Genomic DNA, 14,319 nt, shown 5'->3' on the forward strand with positions numbered 1-14,319 from the left:
TTGAACTGTGGAAAAAGTTAGAAGAATATTTCTGATATGCTGCTGGACATGATTTCAGACGTTTTTTTCATGCTGATCATAGCTTGTTTAATTTTTAAAATATTGGAGAAGTGGCATATTTTACTATCAAGGGCTGATAGATCTTTCAGATAGATACACCAAGGAACACCACAAAAATTTACAGACAAAACCCTTGTCTGTAAATTTGATTACAGTGCCCAAACAGCTCTGCTTCTTCATGCATAAAAATGTAGTTTTGTAAGATTATCCCTGCTGGGTCTTAATGAATCCATGTATTTTATTTTAGTTTTGAAGAATCCTCAATTGCTAGTCATAAAGCCATGAGGTAGAAATCTGTTATGAAAATGAATCCATAAACTAAGTCTGCCCACTATAGAGTCTGCGCTAAATACCATAATGTTGATGAGACTCAATAGGTGGCCCAACAAAATTGCCTTTTGAATTAAAAGAGGGGGAGGGGAAGTGAAGCATAAAAAGGGAGATGCTTGATATCTACTTAATTATTATCTCTATCTTAAAGTTTCCAATAAAAAAATCATGTAGAATCACATCCAAATGAAGTTTAGTAAAACAGAGTTGTTGTTTATTGAGAAAGGCAATTAGATCAGACAATTAGCCTGATCTACGCACTTGTCCAACCAGAGCAAAACCATATACTAATTCTTTCTCTACAGTAGCTATTTAAACATATTGGACAATAGCCAGTCCCCGTTTGCACTTTATTGTAAAACAAACATGCCCTGAATACAGCAATCGTCTCTCTTGGTCTCACCACAATGCCCACATCTTGTTTCCAACATTAGGTTGATCTTAGGTCTGTTGTTTTTCCAGCACAGCTTGAAATATGTGAAATCTTTTTTGTCACCAATTATCTTGGAGGAGATCAGCAGAGCTGTTGTGGATATGGTCAGAGATATATTTTGGAAGTGTTGGGTGGTATTGATATACCTTCATAACTCTTGTTCTTAGCCAGCTTTTCCTGCAGACCTTTGGCTTCCCTAGCTTCTTAGAGACCTCTTTGATGAGCACATCTGTGTGAGTAAGTAAGAGAGAAATAAAAAATAAAATAAAAAAAGAAGCAAAAAAGAGTCAAGATGGAGGATATATGGCACGTATATAGAAGGGGCAGACTTTGAATGATAGTCATAGCTACCAGTTTTCTACTCCTCCAGCAAGATATCCTTACACCAGCCCATTTACTGATACCTTCCTAACCCCCTATTTCTGACATTCATTTCATTTCAAGCTTTGAGGAGCGGAGGGAAGAGGAGTAGAGAGGAGAGGTCCACTATTTTATTTAGAAAGACAAACGAGCATATTTGTGCTGTTCTGCTTTAACAGCATGTGAAAGAGTTGAGGCTTCCACTATTCTATTTGTGGAAGAAGAACAGGCGATTTTTCACTGTTCCCTGTAGTAGTATTCAGAAATGTATCTTCATCTATAGATGCAGCAATCTTGTTTTAATTTAGTGCAATATTCAGAATACAGAAAAAGAGGTTGAATTGAGCTTTTCATGGTTATTTGTCTTTTTTTTTTTTCTGTTTCAATCACTTTCTCCAGGTAGCAAGGAATACAGTTGTCTGGTTGTCTACTCAGTGTCAGTCCTTCTGCCATGAAGGGATCTGTCTCTCTGCACTTGATGTGCAGAGGACATCAAGGACTGTTTGATGTCTTCCCTTCTGTTTCTTATTTCACAGGATTTTAACCAGGGAGGTGACCAAATGTATTATGGGAGGAGGAGCGACACATAGACTTATATACCACTTCACAGTGCTTTACAGCACTCTCTAAGCGATTTACAGATTCAACATATTGCCCCCAACAATCTCGTCCTCATTTTACCTACCTTGGAACAATGGAAGCTGAGTCAACCTTGAGTTGGCTAGAATCAAACTCCTGGCAATGAGCATTGAGTTAGGCTGCAATATTGCATTCTAACCACTGTGCCACCATGGCTCTTATTCTGGAAAGCATGGAAAAGATTGTGAAAAGATGCATAGATTAATGCAGGATTACATAAACTTGACAGTACATAAATACAATGAAGTTTGCTTTGTTCTCTATGATTAAAAAGAAAGCTTATTTCATTTGACCTTTCATCTTTTTGAAATGATTAATCTCCACAGTAAGTTTTACTTAATCACCTCCTTATTGCCAATTACAGGGAGAAAAAAATGATGTCTGAATTTTACAGTTTCAATTGTTTCAGTTTGAAACAATATCAACTTCTACAACCTCTTTGGAAACCACAAATATTTTAAAAAGGTAGTTTATTTCTGTAGAGGAATATATTTCTCAAAGGTTCTCACATGCTTTTTATACTCACCTTATACTAGAAGATGCATCAAATTACATATTAGCATTAATTCTACATATTGTTGATTGTGAATGGATTCAATGGCTAATAGAGGACAAGGATATTGAACAACATCCTGACCAAAATACAATATTTGGGTCATATTATACAACCAATGGCATTAGAACTGTTTCACTTAGAAGTTTTAAGGATACTTTCTACATAAACAAATAAAATTGAAATGCATTCATTTCATTTGGTACTATGGTATAAACATAGTCTTCCTGTGGATAACAAAACCATCCAAAAAAAAATAAAATAATCATGTAATTTTAAGTCCTCTTTCCCAACCCTCATGCTCTTCAGATGTGTTGAATCCTAGCTCATGGAGAAAAAAAAAACATATCAAGGATTGCATGTGGTCACTTCATATGCACAGAGATATTTGTATATTGGATTTTCCATGACCCTAGAGCATCGACTATTTGTGCCTATGATGCCAAACTCCAACATTACATGTATGTATACTCACCTTTTAATAAAACCAGAGTTGAGACCTGTGAAGGGTTAGGATTGCTTTTATGATAATCATACTATACATTCTAATCGCTACAATAAAAATGAATAGGGTTTTTGTTGGTTGAGAGCAATCCACCTCCATTTAGTTTTCCTTTTCCATTCTGACTTAATACCCCAAAATACCACTTTCTTGGTGGGCCTTGCCTATTGATCCTTATTTTGACTCTTCCTTACTAAGAAAAATACATGAGATTTCTGATGTGACATCATTGTAGTAAATTCTGGGGGTGCTCAGTATTTTTTAATTTCCTTTCTGTAAATGTTTTCCTCTCCCATTTATTTCCTATTTCACTTTCCTTTATAGTCACATTTTCCCCCCAGAAAACTTTTAAGACATGCATTCTGATAAGCTTCAGAAAAGTGGTAACAATAATTAGCACATACAAGCCCAAATTCCTTGGGGATTTTGAAATAATAACATTTTTCCCACAGAGATAAATACTGGTAAAGTGGAAATCAAAATGTTTTGGTACCACCTGATAGAACCACAAAAACTCCCCAGCAAATTGCAATGGGCCTTATTCAGTGGTTTGCATAATAAAGAAACGTCTCATGTCAAAACACTTGCCTCCAACACCAAAGATAAGTCCTTTTGAAAAATGTAAAATCTTACCACAAAAGAAAGGCCTGCTGTTTTCTCAATTGCCTAAACAAATTGGAACTGGCAAGTTTTAAAAATAAAATCTTTCCTTCACTCTCTGATAAGTTAATTTCTTAAGTAGGGTCCTTAATGCGTACTATGGACTAACAGTGGCAAACAAGGAATTCCAGATAACATTCTGTGTGTTTTTATTGTTCTTGTCTTTGTCTGGCAACTAAGAACACTGTACCATTTCTCTTGCCATCGTTTTGGGAACCGTTTAAGTACAGCTTGCTCTCCTCTTTCATGGCAGCGACCCTATTATTTGATTATATGAATATGGTGCAGAGGTAATAAAAGAGTCACCCCCAATCATTAATGCATGCCAATCAGTTCTCCCTTTAATCTTTCAGCATCTCTTTGCCTCTGCATGTGTAATTAGTACATGGAGATAAACTGCTTTTCTGTTATGTTTGATTTATTCAGCATAGGGTAATTATAAATAAATTCAATCAACGAATACTGAATAAATCAGCTTCTGCCGAGAGAAAATTGAAACTGGTGGCCTTTTGTACAACAGAATTACTCTCTCCCTCTTTTGTTTCTGTCCTCTGATAGCTGTTAAAATTTCACTTTGTAAATACTTCTTTATAAATTAGCTGACAATATGGAAATGCTCTTTATTCTTAGCAAAGAATACAGGGCAGATAGCCCTCCCTTGCATGCACATGGTTTTAGCAAACATAAATAACTGCACAATAAGGCTTTGGAGGTTTGCTGCTGTGCTAAATTGAATTAATTGTGGTATTTCTTAAAATGAAATCAGCACAGGGGCCTAGTATAATTTGCTGATGGTATACAAGATTCATAAAGAAAGGACAAATTAAAGAATGTTAAGGAGCAAGCATGTTATGTTTCAGAAATAGCATCATATTCACTGACCTGTCCAAATTACTGGACAGGTCAGCATTATTGCTAGACATGATTTAAGTTGTATGAATGATCTATTATGGTGTGTGATTTCTAGCAAAAAAAATGCTGAGATTTAAGCTTGTCAGGAAATAATAGCTGTTTCTGATCTGAAAGCCTTTACTACTTTTTTTTTTTTGATGTATATGAACTCTGAAACACATACATATTATTTTAAATGGACTCTGCAACAAAGATACTTTAATTAGCTCCCTACTTCAAAAGTGGTAAATCTATGTGCAAACTGTGTGAATAAACCTAGATGGTTCTGATCTCCCAAATATGTGTGTGTGTGTGTGTGTGTACATGTACATGTACATGTATATGCATATATGTATATGTATGTATGGCAGGAATATATATATACCAGTATATATAAGCATATGGCTGATGGTGTGCAAGCTGTTCTATTTCATGAAGTCATAGAGTTGGAAGAATCATACAGGCTGTTGATAACAATCTACTGCTTATTTTAAGAATCTATGTAATTTAAAATATTCCTGACAGTTTAGGTGGCTGTCTGGCCTTTGTATGATATATCTGGTGACAAAGAACTCAGCACTTCCCTGGACAACTGGTTATATAAGAGTGATTATAAATCACTCTTAGAAATTTTTTCCTGATGTTCACCTGAAACCTGCCTTCTTAAAATTTTAGTGCATTTATAACCTTATAAGCTTTGGGTCTAAAAAGAATAGATATCAGACTTATTCTGTTTGACAACCTGTCAGATACTTTAGAAATATTATCATGTTGCTCAACCTTCTGTTCGCAAAGTTGACATGAACAGTTCTTTCAATCTCTTGTCAAAGGTCTATATTCTAGTTTGCTGACCATGTTGGCTCTCCTCTCATGAATGAGTTCCAGTTTACTTCATTTTTTTCTTAAAATGTAAATAAGTCAACCTGGGTAAAATATCTTTTTCTCCCCCCTCCACTTTTTTTTTTTTTTTTTTGGGCAGCCAGATTAAAGTGCTGATTCATATTAGTCTTTTAGCTATCACAATTCCAACGTCCTCTATAGGCATGCAATAGCTAAGTCAGGTCTGTCCCACTCTGTAGCAGTCTTGATTTTTCTTGAATTAAGATCTTTGCATTTGCTCCTTAGATTTTGTTCTATTATTCCCTATCCAATTTTCTCAAAATTTCCTTGTGTTACTAGTGAAGTATTAAAAAATGTAGGGACTAGTACTAAGATAACTTGATAGTTTTCTCCAATGTGATAAGAACTGTTGATAAGTAGTCTTTGAGTAATTATTCTCCAGAAAATAAGAATATCATGGTCACTTGTAGCCAATTTGCTGACTACATGTTGCATATGATTGGTTAGCCAGTTACAAACCCGCCTGGTGGTGGTGCTGTCTATTCTACATTTTACTAGCTTGCCAAGAAGTACGTTGTGGTCTATTTTAACAAATGCTTTATTGAAATCTAAATATGCTTTACTGAAATCTAAGTATACTATATCCACAGGATTTAACTGATCTACTAATTTGGTCACTTTGTTAAAGATTGAAATAAGATTTGTTTGGCATTATCTGTTTTTTATGAATCCATGCTGGCTTCTGGTTAGAATCTTGTTTGCTTCTATATGTTCCCAGATTTGTTGCTTGATTATCTTTTCCAAGATCTTTCCAGGTATTGATATCAAACTGATTGGTCTGTAATTTTATTGATCTGTTATTTTTCCTTTTTTGAAGTTGGGGACCATATCAGCTCTTTTCCAGTTCTTGGGTAGTTCCCTGGTGATTCAAGAACTTTGAAAGATATGTTCCAATTGTTCTGCAATCATGTCTCCCAGTTCCGTCAGAACTCTGGGATGCCGTCCATCAGGACCTGGTGATTTGAATCCATCTAGAACTGACAGGGATTCTCTTACCTTAGTTTTACATATTTTAATTTGCATTCCTAACCTATCATTTATGGTTCTGTTTTTAGTAAGTTGAGTAATGTTTTCTTTTTGTGTGAAGATAGATGCAAAGTATAAATTAAGCAGTTCTGCTTTATCTCTACTGCCCATTACTTTTTTAACATCTTCTAAGACAAATTCCATCATCTCACATGACTTTAATATGAAATGCCATTAGGTATTCAATGACAATTCACTACTGATAGTGCTTAATTTGAACTTTGCAAGAGTCATAGTGAAATTGTAGACATTAGAATATAAATATTTTGATATTTTATTATGCTGGTCTATGGCTGAAATATACGTGTAGATATATATGCATATAAGCTTATGTGCAACAGGGTTCAAATTAAGAATGGAAATCTCTTCCTCTTCCAACTCTCCACTGATTTCTGCCAAATCCCACCTACAAAAATATAATCCAAAATTAAGAAGTTTGGACATAGCAAAGGCAGATCCATTTCACTCATGATCCCAGTCCATCATTGTCAGAATGTGCATCACTAGTAGGTGTTAGCAACTGCAAACATACTTCTCGTTTTCCAAGCTTCAGTTTTCAAGAAGGTAGCAGTAAATTTGCAGGGGTTATGCTTCCAATTCAGTTCTGAAAAACAAGGGGATTTATGTTTCAATTTAATTTAAACAAAGTTCCAGTCTCTGGGGATGGCTTTCCATTGAGATTAAAGAAGAGGCTTGCTAGCTCGGGCTGGCCCAAAGACACATGACCTCAAAATTCCTCAGAATTGCTCTGCCTTGGCAATGTGCTTGTAGTGTTGCCATCAATCAGCTGGCTCACAAGACACAGATGCAGACTCATTTAGAAAGGCAAAACAAGGTGGTTCTATCATCATCTGTCACTAGAATGGCTCTGATGCTTGCCACACTGCAGCAGATCATCCTTTGAAGAGTGGTCGATTGTTCTGATCTTGGAGCCTTCCCCCCTTCCTTTTCTTTCTGGTTTCTCAGGGCATTTATAGTGTGTCTTATAAGTTATCGCAGTTGTGGCTTCTCTTCTGCACTCTTAATGTTCACTTCTATTACCTGTGTTGACATAAATCACCAGGCTCTGGACTCAGGGTTTAGGAATATAGAGGTATCCACCTCATGAGGTAATCAATATACCCCAGAGATAAGCTACACATCTAAAAGTGGCAGCCATGTATCAGTTTGCTTTCACTTCAGGAACTCCACAGAGATGGCTGCAATAGAAGTCTTTCTTCCAATTTCTCCAATCTAGGGAGAGAAGCAATGAATCCCACATCTGGACCAGAATTCAAAAGGTTACAAGTTAAGAGAAAACTTCTTTCCACTGATAAATTACTATCTGTCTTATTGTTTCACGTGGGTGTTTCTGGGTATGTTGTGTGCCTATGACTCCAAACTTTGATGGGAAAAATCTCTTACTGTAACAAAGGATTTCTTTTTGTCCTTCCCCAGAAAAAGAACATGTAAAGCCCGACATTACAACAAGGCAACTTGTTTATTAGCTACATCATCTATTGTTTATTTTACAGGACATAAAAAACCATTAAAGTCAGTGGAAAGAGATTAGACATTATAAGCTGTGTGGGGTTTGGATGCAAAAAAGAATTGAGAATACACAGGAGTGCTCACATAGCAGCTGTTGGCACTTTATTTATTTATTTTAATTTAATTTAATTTGTATACCGCCCTTTTCCCAAAGGGACTCAGGGAGGTGAACAGCCAAAATTAAAATACATACAATACAAAAGTTAAGATAATTAAAAGAGACTTCCTTAGAATAGCAGCATTTTTCATCTGCTGCTCACCTGGTTGTCTTCTGCAATTGCACCATGGTCTGGGGGTGGGGGATACATTTGGTTTATGTTAGAGCTGCTATGTACATCGCCACTCATGTTTCCAAATTGTTGCTCCCAGAGCAAAGTGATGAGGAGCCCTAAAATGTTTGTTTCAAGATAGGAAAGGGATGTGGTGTTTTTGATTAACTTCCAAAAGGTGTTTCAAGGGTGCAATGTGCAAATTAATATATGTTTGCAACTCTTTAAGCATGTCCAGTGGCTTTCCCAGAGCTACTTTTTCCCCATGTGTGGGAAGCTATGCAATTCTGGGAAAAGGCACAGCTGCTTTAAAGCACTGCTAGCAAGTGTTGGTTTCATATTCATAAACCTGCATGCCAGGGGTGGGTTCTACTTACCTTTACTACCAGTTTGCAATGGGATCACGCACATGCACGCGTGAAGCTTTTGCACTTGCACAGATTGCCAATGATGACATTTGGGGCAGCGGGCGGGCCTCCCACCAGTTTTACTACTGGTTCTTGTGAGCCAGTCTGAACCGGGGGCAACCCACCACTGCTGCATGCTCCAGAGGACTTTTCCATATGATTTCTGAAATGCACCATATCTGACATCATATCTGTCACTATATGACAGAGGATGAGTGGGATTGTTACAGGGTCACTTGTATAGATAGGGATGAAGCATGAATGGCAGCACAAAATCCAGAAGTGGTAGAAAAGATGATCCTACCACAAGTGCAAATATCACGCTGATGAATGTCCTTCTGTGAGACAATATACTCCTCCTGTGCCCCATAGCAAAAGAAACTAGATAATTTAACCAGGATAGGCTAAGCTTGAACCTTTCACCCAGAAATATTGTTGGATCAATGGTCATTCAAAAATTATCTTCTTCCCTACCTGCAGCCCAAAAAGTGACAAACTCTATTTTAAGCTTTTATCAACTTTAGTGTAGCCCATACTTTGCTTTAAGCTTTGTCAAAATAATTGGGAAGAGACATTTGAAGATAATTGCCTTTGCTGACAGCAAAAGAAAGTATTACTCCATTAGCCAATGTTAGACCTGATTTTACAAAAATATATCTCATCATTTGTAAGAGTGGATAACTGATATCAACTTGCTAAAGAGCCCTGGATGCAATTGGCCAGAGCATTCTACAAAGAATTCAGTTGTGTTAATTATAGACTTATGCAGCAGATTCTCTATAGGTAATATGCAATCCAGGTGAAATCTTAGAGATGCAGAAGAAAAAGTACCTTTCTTTTCTACCCAGTTCTTCCCCTCCACATATCCTGCTCAACATCTGAGCATTTTATATGTGGGTTGCAGGATTATATACTGCATATACACCCCTAATTCCTCTGTATTTTGAACTCTGTGTAATGCTGTATAATGAGTTGTACAATAAGCAATATTGAAACAGATCAAAGGATCATTTAGTAACAACATTCTCTTTTCATACTGTCTGAGCACCCACTCATGAAAAATTAACCAACAAATCATGAGTGTAATACCATCTATACACTCCTGCTCTTATCTTAATACCAGTTGCTGGGGAATATGAGTATCCGCATTCTTGTTGTGATTGTGGACTTTTCACTGGACAAAGAAATGTCTGCCTCTGATCAAAGCATGCTGGTTTTTCATCTGAAATTAGCTAGTGGGAAGATAGGAAGGGTAAAACAATTTCCACTTTTATTAAAATGTTACTTCATCAACTGCAGTTCATGATAAATTGCTCTACTGCTCATAACTATGGCTGTATGTTTGTATGTAATATGTGTGTGAGAGAGGGAGGGAGAGAGAGAGGAAATGTATAGATTTTTCCTCTTTCACAGTTTATTAAACAAGTCACTGCATCTATAGTATTAATTAATTGATAAATACCATTTGGGAAATATCAGTGTGAATACTGATCAAACTGGATTAAAAGTATCAGGAGACAAAGCTCCCAGTTGAGAACTCTGACTAAAATTAGAAGTAGTTGTTTCTATAGTGTGCAGGTAAAATGATACTGTTAAAAAAAAAAGAAACCCAACTCTGTGATGTAACTCATAAGGGAACCATAAGTCATGATAGTTAAATTTATTTATCTTTCCAACAGTTTTGTGTTCACAAAGAGAAAATAAATTTTGAAAATCCAGATAACCTGAAGGCAATTGCATTTCACGTTTCTCTTCCTGGGTGGTTGAGGTGGGCAGCAGTGCATGGCAACCCAAAGGGCTAATTAAGATATTCTAGGCAACTCTTCATTGTCAACCCTTTTAAACACACTAAGTTAACCATTTAATTTTTAGGACTAATATGCATGAAGTGCAGTGACATTTCTAATTGTTACTGTGATATTCAAGACTTGCTGAGCTGTTCTGGTATAGTAATGACTTACTGAAAAGCTTACAGCTAAGCAAACGGTGTTGCTGAAATAAGGATTTCTTCACCCAATCAAAAAGTATTAACAAGGTAACCCATCCAGAAGTTACCTTATGCAAATGTAGTACTGGGTAAGCCTACAAATCTTAAGATCCCAACAGGGTGAATTATCTGTCTATTACAATTTCCACAAATAGTGACTGCCACATCAGAGAAGAAGGTGACAGCCTATAGTTTTTAACTATATATATTGACAGAGTGCCCTTTTTAAAAAATAATCATTCTAACTGCTTTTGTACAAAGGGATGGGCGAGGCTGGTCAAAGTACTTACATACAAACACAATTAACACCTCACAGGCACACAGACACCCAGGCACACACAAAGACAAACAAACATCAGCATGTGAAACATAATGAGTATGGGACAAGCAAAATCAAGGAAGGTTGTGAGAATGATTTTTAATTTCTTGTTTTATCTTTAGGGGTTTGTGTGGTTTTTTAAAATATAGGTTCTGCATTTGTATGATTGTTTTAAACTGGAGCCTACCCCATTCATTTCAAATGAATATATATTATCTAAGTAAATAAAATAAGGAGCACAATGAATTATCTTCTGTGAGATGGGCAGCCATATAAATAACTAAATAAATATAAGAAGACAGACTTTTGCCTCTTGCAGGCCAGGAAAACTAGATAGGGCAATGAACTTGACAAGCTGATGAGCCTCAATGGTTCTAAAGAAATATGTGAAGGACACTTAAAATTCAGTATTACTTTATGTTCCTGCATTTGTTTAAATGGCAAAAGAGCAAGTTATTGCTGTGAAAGAAGGTATTTCTCATCAGAAATCAAGAGTTTAAGTTCTTTTTCAGATATTTGTTTATGACATGGCTGTAGTCTGACAGTGTACAGTTATTGTTCATTTCCTTCGTATTTTATTCTATTAAACAAATAGAATATTTGTTTGAAATATAGAATATAGCCTAATTTTACCTTGATTTACCAAGTTCTAAAATAGCACTTCCTTTTCAAATAGACATAGGACTGTATTCTTAACCAGAAGTTTGGGAATAAAAAGCTTTTTAAGATTAGAAGCTATATTTCCAGCGTAGGTATTTCTGTGTAAAACTTAAACATAATATTAAAATCTCATTGTAGTAGCCAGGTTTAGCTTAATGTTTATTATTCTCCCCCCACCCCATTTTTCTTCCCTTATCTGTTCATGCTATTACTCAAATCCATACACACATGCATAGACATACTTACCTTTTAAACATTTGCAATGGTGTTAGTCATGTTTCATTCCCCCATCCCCCCACCCGCTTAGCAAAAAAAAAGAGAAGCTTTTCTGCAGTGGAGTCCTACATACTTCCTGTTTCCCTACTTTCTCTAAATGGCTATTGTGCAAATGAAAGTAAAAAGACAAATTATTCTCAAGGCAGAGTTTCTCTGTCAGCAATTTGTGCAGTGAATCCTGCTTACCACTGCTTGTGATTAATGTTAAATGCAGACATGGCATTATAAAAATAAAATAAAAGAGGAAGTAATTACCAGAAGCTGTCTTTGGGGATGCAAAGAGTACATTTGTATCTTTGTGCATTTAACTGGCAGGACTGGACATTTTATCATATTTACTTCATACCCTTAGAACAATGTCACAGTAAATCTTCCCTGTGTAGGAAGGAGTGAGTATAGTAGCATGAACTAATGCAAGTAATTTATCATCTCAAATAAGGAATAATTTCTTCTTAGTAAGTGCATAAATCAAATGATTTTCAAAAGGCACCAAAAACTCTGTAGAACTTATGATCTGGATCATCTGACACCAGCCCTAAACTACCTTGTGTGTTAACAAAATCTGGGGTAAATTACAGTTGGAAGGAAGCGTGAAACACCTCAGTTTTGTTTCTATGATTGCCTATCAGTCAGTATTCAACTTTTAAATAACAGAACCTAAAATCTAAAAATATATAAAAGAAGCTTTATGAGGAAGCTGGAATCTAAAGAAAAACATAAAAAGAATTTTATGCCATTTTTTCCTCACTGCTGTTTTGACAAAGATACAAATGGTTTCAGTTCTAACATCTCTTCCCTCTCTTCCCTTCTCTTCTTCTGTCTATTAACCAGTTAGCTTCTTAATGAGACAAAACCACTGCTGTGAGAAGACACAGTAACAGACAAGGCATCACAGATTCCAAGTGTCTAATTGTGATACTATCATTCCAGGCAGTGATGAAAAAGAATGGATACAATAGTGTCAAGTGTAAATGCCTCGCTTTATATAAACTAAAGCTATATCATAAGATAAGCAATGGTTAATATACATTCTCCTCTCTCTAAATCAATGATAGGTCAATACTTACTGTTAGCCCCACCCATCCTGTATATAAGACCATCTCCAACTGTTATAACTGCTCTTTCTGAATGTATTCTGTGAAAGTAAGTAACATATATTAATAAATGAATTTATTTAATTATAATGAGCCTATGTCTATTAAATGAGCCATATCTTCAAAATTAGTGACAAATTGGTAGCAAAAGGATGGTTTAATGGCTCAATAAGAAAGTAGACATATAAAAGATAAATTCTTCAAACGAAGAAAAAGAAGCAGAGATAAAGCCATCTCTGTTCAAAAAGCGTCAAACTGAAAAACGACAAGAAAAAATATAAAGTACATGATGGAAGATGAAGAAACAACTCATAGCCTAAACAAACAAAAAATGAATAGGAGTAAAAATAATAGACTAAGGCTGAAAATACTGAATTTAATAAAATCAAAACGTGATGATGAAGACCTCACCGTGGACCTCCAAGAAATAATAAAAAATAACGGAGCAGCGGGAGGAAATTATAACAATACACAAAATACAGCAAACTACGAAGCAGAAAAAGATCTACTCCAAACTGACATTCTAACTGAAACTAAAGGTCCTGTAAAAAAACTTGAAAGGTGGCCATCTTTAAAAAATCAGCCCGACAAAATGGACGACCAATCACCATCGAGAAACAAAATTCCAAAATGGACGACGCGGGAAATTTATTACAATAAAAAATTTCAAAATGAACAAAATTGGTCTGAAGGATCAGATTCCAAATCAGAAACCCTTCCCACTGAATTGCAAATTGAAGAGGCTATGAAAACCCTCTTCGCCGCTTTCGGACCTGAACTAAGCATATCTAAGGGGTCTAAAAAATCATCTAAAGAAAAGAAAAAGGAACAAACAACAAACCAATCAAAAGAAAGAGAACCTAAAGAAAAAATAAAAACACCTCAATACATCTCAGAATCCACCCCCTATCAACTACCAGAACCGCGCATACCAGAACCCAGAGGTAACTGTAAATACTCACCTACACCACAAATGTTCATGAGAGACCGAAATCTGCATCCGAGCGACATCGAGGCAGAAGGAGTGTCTTCAGCGCGATGGTGGACCCTCGGGAGTGAAATTGAGGCCTGCCCATCTGACGGAGACCGCTACGAGGGAGCTGCAACAATGAGGTCCTTCTCCGAAGCCTTCAGGAACAAAATGAGCTTCGTGCATGCGCAAACGTCACTAGATGAATATAGAAGCAAGTGGAATCAGAGTGAACCTCCCAAGCTAATTGCGAGTATCCCTGTGCCTTTTTGCTGTTACCAGCATCTTCAGCACCACGGACAGACGTCTGCTGTAAGTAACATAGCTAACAACACAGAAAATTTGCCAAATGATTTTCCAAAGCTAAGGATGGATGGAATTAATTTATTGGAATGGATCCAACAGCTTCAAGTTGTCTTTCTAAAAGAAAATTTACTGTTCTTTATTACTAAT

The 14,319-nt window shown here is 36.1% G+C and overlaps 1 long non-coding RNA gene across 2 annotated transcripts; it reads right to left on the minus strand.

The window, feature by feature from the left end:
* Positions 1 to 1,904: 1,904 nt before the first annotated feature.
* On the minus strand, positions 1,905 to 13,990 carry LOC148114342 (uncharacterized). 2 transcript variants are annotated; one of them, XR_015734046.1, is made up of 3 exons: positions 13,859 to 13,990; positions 12,870 to 12,937; positions 1,905 to 1,985 (listed from the first exon to the last, which is right to left on the minus strand). It is a non-coding gene; the product is annotated as an uncharacterized LOC148114342 (long non-coding RNA). The 2 variants fall into 2 exon arrangements; XR_015734045.1 differs by lacking the exon at positions 1,905 to 1,985 and adding an exon at positions 6,868 to 6,958.
* Between the last annotated feature and the right edge of the window lie 329 nt (positions 13,991 to 14,319).

The sequence above is a fragment of the Pantherophis guttatus genome, chromosome 4 (assembly GCF_059756535.1).
Source record: "Pantherophis guttatus breed Tessera chromosome 4, ASM5975653v1, whole genome shotgun sequence".
NCBI classification, from domain to species: Eukaryota; Metazoa; Chordata; class Lepidosauria; order Squamata; family Colubridae; genus Pantherophis; species Pantherophis guttatus.